Source organism: Lycium barbarum, chromosome 4 (assembly GCF_019175385.1).
Source record: "Lycium barbarum isolate Lr01 chromosome 4, ASM1917538v2, whole genome shotgun sequence".
NCBI classification, from domain to species: domain Eukaryota; kingdom Viridiplantae; phylum Streptophyta; class Magnoliopsida; order Solanales; family Solanaceae; genus Lycium; species Lycium barbarum.
Window position 1 is genome coordinate 142,508,622 of NC_083340.1, and position 10,330 is coordinate 142,518,951.

Consider the following 10,330-nt stretch of genomic DNA (forward strand, 5'->3'; position numbering starts at 1 on the left):
CCATAACGAGTCCGAAATGCTGTCTTCGAGATGTCCTCTTTCTTGATCCTCAACTGATGGTAACCCGATCTCAAGTCAATCTTGGAAAAACAGACCGCACCCTGAAGCTGATCAAATAAATCATCTATACGAGGTAGTGGATACTTGTTCTTGATTGTGACTTTGTTTAATTGCCTGTAGTCAATGCACATTCGCATGGAACCATCCTTCTTCTTCACAAATAATACTGGAGCACCCCAAGGTGACACACTGGGCCTGATGAAGCCCTTATCAAGCAAATCCTGAATCTGTTCCTTCAGCTCCCTCAACTCGGCAGGTGCCATACGATACGGGGGAATAGAAATAGGCTGAGTCCCCGGTAAAGTATCTATGCAAAACTCAATCTCTCGGGTGGGAGGCAATCCTGGCAAATCTTCAGGAAATACATCTGGGTAGTCCCGTACAACCGGAATGCTGTCTATAGTCACTGTCTCAGCTCGAGTATCTCGAACCGTGGCTATGAATCCCAAACAGCCCTGGCTAATCAATTTACGGGCCCTGAAATAAGAAATGATCCGCTTTTCTGGAGCGGCTGTGGTACCTTTCCACTCTAATCTCGGCTCTCCAGGTATATCAAATCTAACTAGCTTGTTACGACAATCAAGTGTAGCATAACAGGCTGCCAACCAATCCATACCCATGATGACATCAAAACTGACCATCTGAAGCTTGTGAAGATTCACCAAGGTCTCTGTACTCTGAATAGATACTATACAATCACGATATACTCGATCTACCACTATAGACTCCCCAACTGGGGTAGATACTAGAAAAGGCGCATCTATGTAATCGAGTACCCGCTCCAAACAAGTAGCATAAAATGGGGATACATAAGAATAAGTGGATCCAGGATCCATCAAGGTAAATGCCGGATGAGAACAAACTGTGAGAATACCTGTGACTACTGCATCACATGCATCAACATCCTGTCTGGCCAAAACAAAGAAACGGGGCTGTCCACCCACTGCCTGTGCACCCTGAGTACCCTGTCTAGCTGCTCCACGACCTGCCTGTGGTACTGATCTAGCTGGAACTGCGGCTATAGGTGGCGCCGCAATGGCACCCTGCTGCTGGGCTGCCGGCTGGACTGCGCCTACAACTCTAGGACATGCAAAAGACAAATGACCCTGCTCCCCGCAAGCATAGCATCCAGTGAAACCCCTCATACACCTGCCTGAATGGTTCTTCCCACAAGAAGAACAATGATAAGCCCTGTTCTGAAAAGAACTACGTCTCTGGTGTTGCTGCCCCTGCCCCTGCCGGGCTGACTGAGAACTAGGTGAGTCCTGAGAATGATTATGTGAAGCTAACTGAGGAGGTCTAGCTGACCCCTTACCCTGAACACCCCTGCTCCCAGATGGAGCCAAACTGGGTACCACTGATGTGCGCGACTTCTTCCCTTCTCGCTCAGTCTTGTCCTCTAAATAGTATACCTCTCGACGCATAGCACTATCTAGAACCTGATCATAAGTAGACCTCCGCACCTCAGTAGCCAAGGCGGTACGGTGGGACCCTTTCAACCCATTCACAAATCTCCTGACCCGATCCTCTTCAGTAGGAATGATCTCAAGGCCATAACGAGACAACCTGGTGAATTCTGGATCATACTGTGCCACAGTCATGTCGTTCTGACGAAGCTTTTCAAACTGATCGCGCAAAGCATCACGCTGACTAGGAGGTAGAAACCTGTCCATAAAAAGTGTCACAAACTGGGCCCAAGTGAGTGGGGGCAAATTTGCACGCCTATTACGACTCAAGGTAGTCCACCATGACTCTGCCAATCCAGAAAGCTGAAAAACTGTGAAGTCAACCCCGTGAGTGTGTAAAATACCCTGAGTCATCAGAATCTTTTCACACCTGTCTATGAACCTCTGGGGATCCACCGACTTAGGAGTAGCATCGAAGTTCGGTGGTCCAAAACCCATGAAAGCTTTAAGCTCATCTGTAGCACTTGCCCTCCTACCAGTAACTGAAGTTGTACCCCCTAGATGAACTGCTGGCTGTGTTACCACCTCAGCTGGTGGTGGAGCTAAACCAGGTGGTGGTGTCTGAAAACCCTGTGCGACCCGCTGCTCTGTGGTAAGGGTGGCTGGTGTCTGACCACCCACACCCTCCTGAGTCTGAGAAGTAGCTGGAGGCATAACTCCACCTAGACGAGGAACAATAGCCTCCATAACTGAAACCATCCTGACCAATAGCTCTGGTGGTACTGAAACTGTAACTCCCTCAACTGGGGCTGCTGCTGGTATGTCCACGACATCCTCCTCTGCCGGGAGTTCGGGTAGTGCCTGTCTAGTGGCTGGGGGTCTACCTCTAGGCATAGCAGCCTGTCGTGCTGGAGGCCGTCCTCGTGACCCGGCTCTCCCTCGTGCTACTGGTGCACCCCCTCGCCCCGCAGATGCAGAAGATCGAGTCCTAGCCATCTGTTCCAGAACAAGAAAAGGGTTAATTCCTGATTCAACTTTAATGGCACGATAAGAATTAGAAAGAAGGGAATTTTTTTTCCTAAAATACCCAAGCAGCCCCTCGAAGATAAGTACAGACGTCTCCGTACCGATCTACAAGGCTCTACCAGGCATCGTTCCATGACTTCAAGGAAATTGAAACCTAGGGCTCTGATACCAAGTTTGTCACGACCCAAATCTGACACTCAGGCCGTGACCGGGCACCTGACGAGCTTCTACCCATGAGGCGAACCCTCTAAGCTAATCATGCGAAAATTAACGAATAAAATGAATAATACGCAAAGTCTCATAATTTAAAGAAAAGTGCGGAAGCGAAATACAAATACTGAGTCTTGCCCATAAACCCCATAAAAATGTCTAAGTCATGGAACTACTAGTCTAAATATAAAAGTACGAGACGTAGCTCGGAATACTACTAAGTCAACTAAAGAAGAAGAGGCCGCCATGATCTAATGGTGGCTCACATCCACTGAACTGGACTGAACAAAGCTGGAATGAATCAAGTATCGGCTACCTGGTCACCGTTAACCACACCTGCACACATACCACATCAACAAGTGTGAGTCTAAAAGACCCAGCAAGATCATCGACACTCTCAGCTTACCCCTGGGGCAAGTCTTTGAAATTCCTGATAATGCATAAAAGCAATTACACAGTACAAGTATATTAAATTTATACAAACACTGAAGCTAAGCTAAAATCATGAAGCACAACCAAGCAGAACATGAAATACTCTAAATCTGAATCTATGCTCACGGGACATAGTACGTATTTATCTATGTCTTACCCCGTTTTCCGGAGAGGGCATTATTTACCCCCATCTTACCCGGACGAGCAATACATGAAATACACTGAATCTGAATATATGCTCACGGGACATAGTACGTATTTGTCTATGTCTTACCCCGTCTTCCGGAGAGGGCATTATTTACCCCCATCTTACCCGGGTTACTTAAAATTCTAGCATCTATCTATCACCGAACATCAATGGGACCTGTGGAAGTATGCCTCTCTGAAGATATGATAAGTGGAACATACATCCATTTAATACTACTTCTAAACTTTACATTTGTATAAATAGTATCTATTTAAGCAAATTACGCTAAAGGACTCATACGGTCATTACTTTAGAAACTTGGAAATTATCCAATCTAGATCATGCTTGCCCACTCACACGAACTAAATGGTTTAAATGCATACATACAACACAAACCATATGCTTTTATGAAAAGCAAGTAAACTAAGAGTTTAAGCCTCACTTGCCTTATAACCGGAACGCAACTCTCTTGAAGGGTCAAATCTTCAAACAATCTCCAATAGCCTCAATCTATTCAATTCCATAAATAAATATTCCGAATTAGTTTAGGAAAACTAATCCTATAATTTTGGGTTTAGAACTAAATCCCAACATCCCCAACCTTGATTCCATAATTCTTTTTTTTTTAAGGTAGAAACTGTAATTTAGTACCACTAATAAGCAGTTGTATATAAATATAATATATATAAACTAAAGACACGGTTAATAGCACACTGTAATCCTCACGTTAACTTTTCCTATATGCAAAATTTAATCAATAATTTGAATGATGTATGTGTCGCTAGTAGTAATAATGGGTATACCCCTTTGGCATTATTAGGAAAATAATTATAAGATAAAGAAAGAAAAATAAAGAAAGGAAGAAAGAATGAAGAAAGGGACGAAACCCAAAAAATAAGCACTGTACGAAATATGCAGAAGAGAATTGCTACTTTTACACTTTTGAAACCAACTTTTCAGGCTTAATTCTACAATTCTTCATATTAGCACCATCATGTGGACCCCCTTAATCATTACTCCCAATAGACTCTTGTCATTCCTATCGCACTAGACAACACATCACTGCAACATAGAAATTTTCACATCCTAAAAGTTAATGACATAAATACCTGATGCTTTTCTTTTAACTCAAGGAGAATTTTCACTTCACTGCTATATTTTGGAAGCAACTGCAAACCCTATGCGGTTCTCCTTCCCTCGTTCTTTTTTTTTTCTTTTCTTTTAAGGCTAATAACTAGAATAATGATTTTTCTGAATTTTAACTTTCACCTTAACGTGACTAGTGGTGAAGTAGTGGACCTGGCCCACTAATTTACTTTTAATGAATTCACCATCTATAATATTATATCATATAGATAATATTCTCAACAATAAATATATATATATATATATATATATATATATATATATATGGATATAATGAGTACCTGCTATGATATGAAACTAGTTACAACTATTACGCTATATTTAGGGACGTAACTTTAAAATTCACTTGGAAAATATCGGGTTGTTACAGCAGGGGCGGAGCCAGCATACGGCTTGCGGGTTCGGCTGAACCCAGTAACTTTGGTTCAAATCTTGTATTTGTCTTAAAAAATTCATTGAATAAGTATAAATTGTTATTTTCGAACCCAGTAACTTAAACGAATTAGCATCCCGTACCCACAAGCTTCAGATCCTGGCTCCGCCTCTGGCAGGAAGGTAAGAGACTGTTGGAATTATAAGCAGCTATAGATAATAACATCATTGAATATTGATAGACTTTCTCAAAAGCGATATGCATATACTAACATCATTGAATATTGATTACTGATTAGTTACATAATAATATTAAAAGCTACATAATATTACATATTTTATATCAAAAGCCCTCATGCAAAAATAAACTAACATGATTGAATATTGATATTTCATACGATAATTTTTTGTATAATCAACGATTACCCTTAGACTACAATTTTTCCAATAAACTATCTTTACTAAAAGAACAACCATAGCAACGCAGTTTACTTCACATAAATGAACAACCTTTAGACTTACAAAAGGAGAAAATGTAAAACTATCAACAATACAATTATCTATTTACTTCATAATCTCTGTGTTACTCAAACTTTTGATAAGAGATTTCGTTCTTAAAAGTTATTGGGAAAGGCATGATAATTTACTAAGTTGATTTGGTAAAACTCCTTCATATATTTCGTTTCTCCATCGTATTTGTTCATTTTTCATATATTCATTTCGCATTTCTGAGATATTTATATACATCAGATCTATTGAACGAAACTACAGATTCCTTAGTTACACCTGTGACAAAAGATGAATGTAATGTTCATTGTAACAACACAACATACCCATTGTAAACCCACAAGTGGGGTTTGGGGATAATGTTAATTGTAAACAACTACAAAATAATAGCAATAACAAAGTTAAATTAAGCTTGAAAATATACCTTGAATATTATTCAGAGAAATTTGATGTGCATAACCCATAATCCTTTTATCCATCGCAGAAATCCTGTACAAAAACAAAAAAAAAATCACAACTAAAAGTCCTCTTACGATTTTATTTATTGCAAGCATGGTATTTTGAATAAATAGAATAAAAGAGGCATAAATATAATATGACCTTATAAGTACCAAACAATGGGAATTAAAATCTCTTGCCGCTATATGCCACATTAAAGTATACACGAATAAAATAGTATCAAGGCAGGTAAAGAAATAAATCATCAATACCTTGTGAATGAAATGTTCACAGAAAATTTTCTTGAGGTAAAAAAAATTAAATCTGAAAATGATTATTAGTAGAAGAGAATTAGAAAGCTTACATAGATTTATGTGTTATTGAAGGGGTGTTTATAAGAGGTTAAGCTCAAAATTCAAGCCAATCAGTTAGTTAAACAATATTTATTGGAAAAGGTAGGATTTTAAAATATCATTATCTTATTATATATTTGAGTTTGGAAAAATTTGAATTGGTTATCCTTATCTTATATACTTAAGTATATATTCTTGTTAACTTCTTTTTTTGAATTAGAGATAGGATAAGTACTTCATAAGTGATGGAATTGACTCATGGTCAAGTTTGTTAGCAATTTGACCGTACATGAACTTTTGATGATATTAATTATGACACCTAATTAAACATCTTCATTTTTATTATATTAAATCTCATGTTGAGTATATTTTGTTAAACTTTGAATCTTCAATATTTTTCCAGTTAAAGAAGGTTACAGTACACCACTTTTTTTTTTTTTTTGACGTGCACCACTTTATAAAATATGTTGGAGAGCTTATTTTAATTATTCAAATTTCAGACATCTTTTATTTGTTTGTTCAGTCTAATGACACAAATATTTTTTAAATTGTGCAGATTACGTTGAAAATATTATTTGAATTATTTAAAATTCAAAATAATTTTGTCACATCTTTTAAATTAACCTCAATGCAAAATACTCTTTTTATATAGGTGATTTATTTATTTATTATTATTTAAGATTATTTGGATTATTTAAAATTCGTATGTTTAAGATTAGAATGCTTCATTTTTTAAGATAAAATGATAAAGAATTCCATTAGGTTTAGATCACTTCTTCAAAATTCAAACTTACCGAAACCTAATTCAATGAATTATCTTCACATTATATTTCAATTATATATCAATTCAAAAATGTTATTACAATTCTCATTAACTTTGTCTTAAAATTGCCAAGTGGCTTGTTTTTAGCTTGTCACTTAGCTTAACCACATTGCTTGTACCTCTCCTTTTTTATATGTATAGACTAGTATTCGTACAGGCGCGATGCTCGGTCAATATCAATAAAAGATATTAGTAATTAAAGTATAACGGTTAAGTTTTCAAACTCAACTATACACCTCCCTATATTTATAATAATTTCTTGTCAGAATTATATGCGAGCACATATTGTTAGGAAGTCTGCCTTGTTCATTCTCATATAGCTATCATGAAAATTAGAAATCGGCATCGCATATATCTCAAACCTCAACGCAAATTTAATAGTCATTATGTCCTTCAGCATAAGTAGTCTACCAAAAAAACAATTGTGTGTAATTTGTTTCATTTAGGATAGAGAGCATACTTAAATTAAGAAGATCATCTCCAAATATAAGAAGCCTTAATTTTTATATTGAACTTGAGCCTCATTAGCAAACTTATTCCAATTTCTAGCATCTCAAGGGTAAAAATCCTTGCTTCAAGCCCCAAATTTAATGGATTATGCTAACGGAGTAGTTGAAATGCAATTGAAGTTCTATTTACACTATTATAATGTTACACTAGATATTACAACATCAATAGTAATACAGGATACATATATCATATGTGATAAGTTGGTATTTTACCAGCTTATCTCTTCTTTAATCTTATATTTTTGCTATGTTTGATTGAGAAAATAGTGTATTTAATATCTTTTATATCTATTTTACAGGTTTTATGTGATTTAGAAGTGATCGGAAGAAACCAAGTGAAAATAAAGTCAAAAAGAGGCCAAACTGGACAGTTTTGCAAAAACATGATAGATTTGCAAAACTGAAACTTTGGGGTTTATTTTGTCATATTTTGACTTGGGTAAGTTGAGGAGCTACAAAAGAGAGACTTGGGGCATATCATTTTCATCTTTGGCCACATTTCAAGCTTGGAGCTAGGGTTCATCATCAACCACACCATTGGAGGAGAAGATTGGAGCTTTTGAATGATAAAACTCTTAACCCTTTCTCCAATTCCTTGTTATGTATTGACTATTTAAGTGTATTGTATTTTATTCTCTCACTTGCATCTTGTTTATGAGAATATCCATTATCAAGTGTTGAATTAAATCTCTTCTTTTGCTTATGTATTGAATAATTTTTATTTCTAATGAAGTGGATTAATGTTTTTCTGTCAACTCTTCATGCTTAAATGTCTCTTAATGGTTGCAAACATTATTTGTGCCTAAGTACTTTTACTTTGCTTGAGAAAGAAAGTGAAAGTTAGAAAAAGAGTTAGATAGCAAGGATTTGGGTCATTAAATCCATCTAATAACTTGAGCTAGAGATAGGATAGTTAACTTGAGGTTTCGTTGATTGTGTTTAACATCACACTCTAAGGCTTGAGAAAGCTTAGAGTGAAATTCATTGATTTGGTTGAGAGACTTACAATGAGATTTTAGAAGTCATTATCTATTAATATAAACCTGCTCATAGTTGTAAAATTGTAAAATACATTGGATCATTACTTGAGAGTAATTTCTCTTGTATCCATGCTTGTGACCATTGATCATTTTACTTGCTTTCTAGATTAGTTTATATTTTACCATTAGTTATAATTTTCTTAAAATTAAAATATTATCAAGTGTTTGGCTTAGCATAGAAAGTGATAATTCCTTACTTTCTTAATCGCCTAGTATATTGTTCCCTGTGGGGTCGACCCGGACTCATAGTTGGGTAAATTATATTGCATAAGACCGTGTACACTTTCTCTTTGAGGAGTGGATTTTGACGTTATCAATATGCATTGATTTAAAACTCATACAACTGTGGAATCACGTGTATTTGGTTGTTTTTTGCATCAAACAATGTATGAACCTCCTACAACAACCTACAAAACACCGAGCAACTGCATACCACTTCAATCAGCTAGCACGTGTTTTCAAATAATAATCAACTGTACCTACTACCGATGAAAAGTCGCCTTGATTACATTAATAGTGTATCAAGGCAGGTAAACAAACTATAAAATACATAGTAATTGTGGAGAGACATCTTACTTGTTAGCATTTTGTCTCTTCATAAGTCAATTTTTATTTTTCTAAACATGAAAATTTATTTACATTTCCGCATTGAACAATTATGGGAAAAAAATACAATATCTTAACAAAAAATTTAGAAGGTTTATTTTTGGTCAAGCACCCTACTTGTTAGCAACTTAGACATTGACATCCCACAACCATGTTACTAAACTGAACACTTACCCCCTCCCCCTCCCTCCCCACCCACCATCCCCACCATGTTTAAAGTAGAGAATAACCTCTGTTAGTTGTTAAAATTTAGAAAAGAAAAATCATTCAAATAAAATACATTTACTTCAGAAGCGCAAATCAGATAGTAACTCACATGCTTTAATTCATTTATATATTTGTCCAATAACTCAATTGCACTTATCATTAATAAGAGTGATGATATCCTCAATGGATTGAGTTAATTAAGTAAACCTTGAGTGCTAGTAATCTAAGAAAACTTTGCCAATTAACCTCGACCAAACTTATTTGTAATAACACCGGTTTAAGAAAAACACAAACAAAACGTTCAAAAAGACACTTGCTTTATTTCAAACCTGAAAAGTTATTAAAATGTATTATTTCCACGTATTCAGTAAAATAATTTGTATAGTTCAAACTTAGGAATGTCATTCAAAAGGCTCTAAACAGATCTTGAGAAGGACATGAAGATGAAGCAGAAAAGAGTTCATAAACTAACTTTAGGAAGAATTACTTAATTTATTGTCCTACGCTAAAGCAATTCTAGGAAAGCATGTAAGCTTTATATTTCAGTTAAAAGCATTCTAATATATCATTTCAAGATCTTATTGCAGTTCAACTTCATATTTTCGTTAAAAACTACTACCATATATTAATTCAATTTTTTTATTTGATCCTCTTGAAAATTTTCTTCCATGCATTCTCATGTGTAGGTGTTAATCAATTGCACAAAAAACAATGAGGTTACATCAAGTTAAATATAAAAGTTATCTCTAAAGTTTCAATAAAGTACTAATTTCAAATTCAAGTAAATCTCGGATTCACATACAAATCACAAAAAATGCTAATTTCATACGATATATTCAAAAAGTAAATTATAAATTATCATCTAGTTTTGTTCGTCTTCATACATTCTACAACTAAACGAAAACTAATAAAAATAAATATAAGAGACAACAAGTTAAGAGAAGAAACATACTCTTTTAAAAAAATTACTTGCATGTACAACATATTTGAGTAGAATGGGCTATGAAA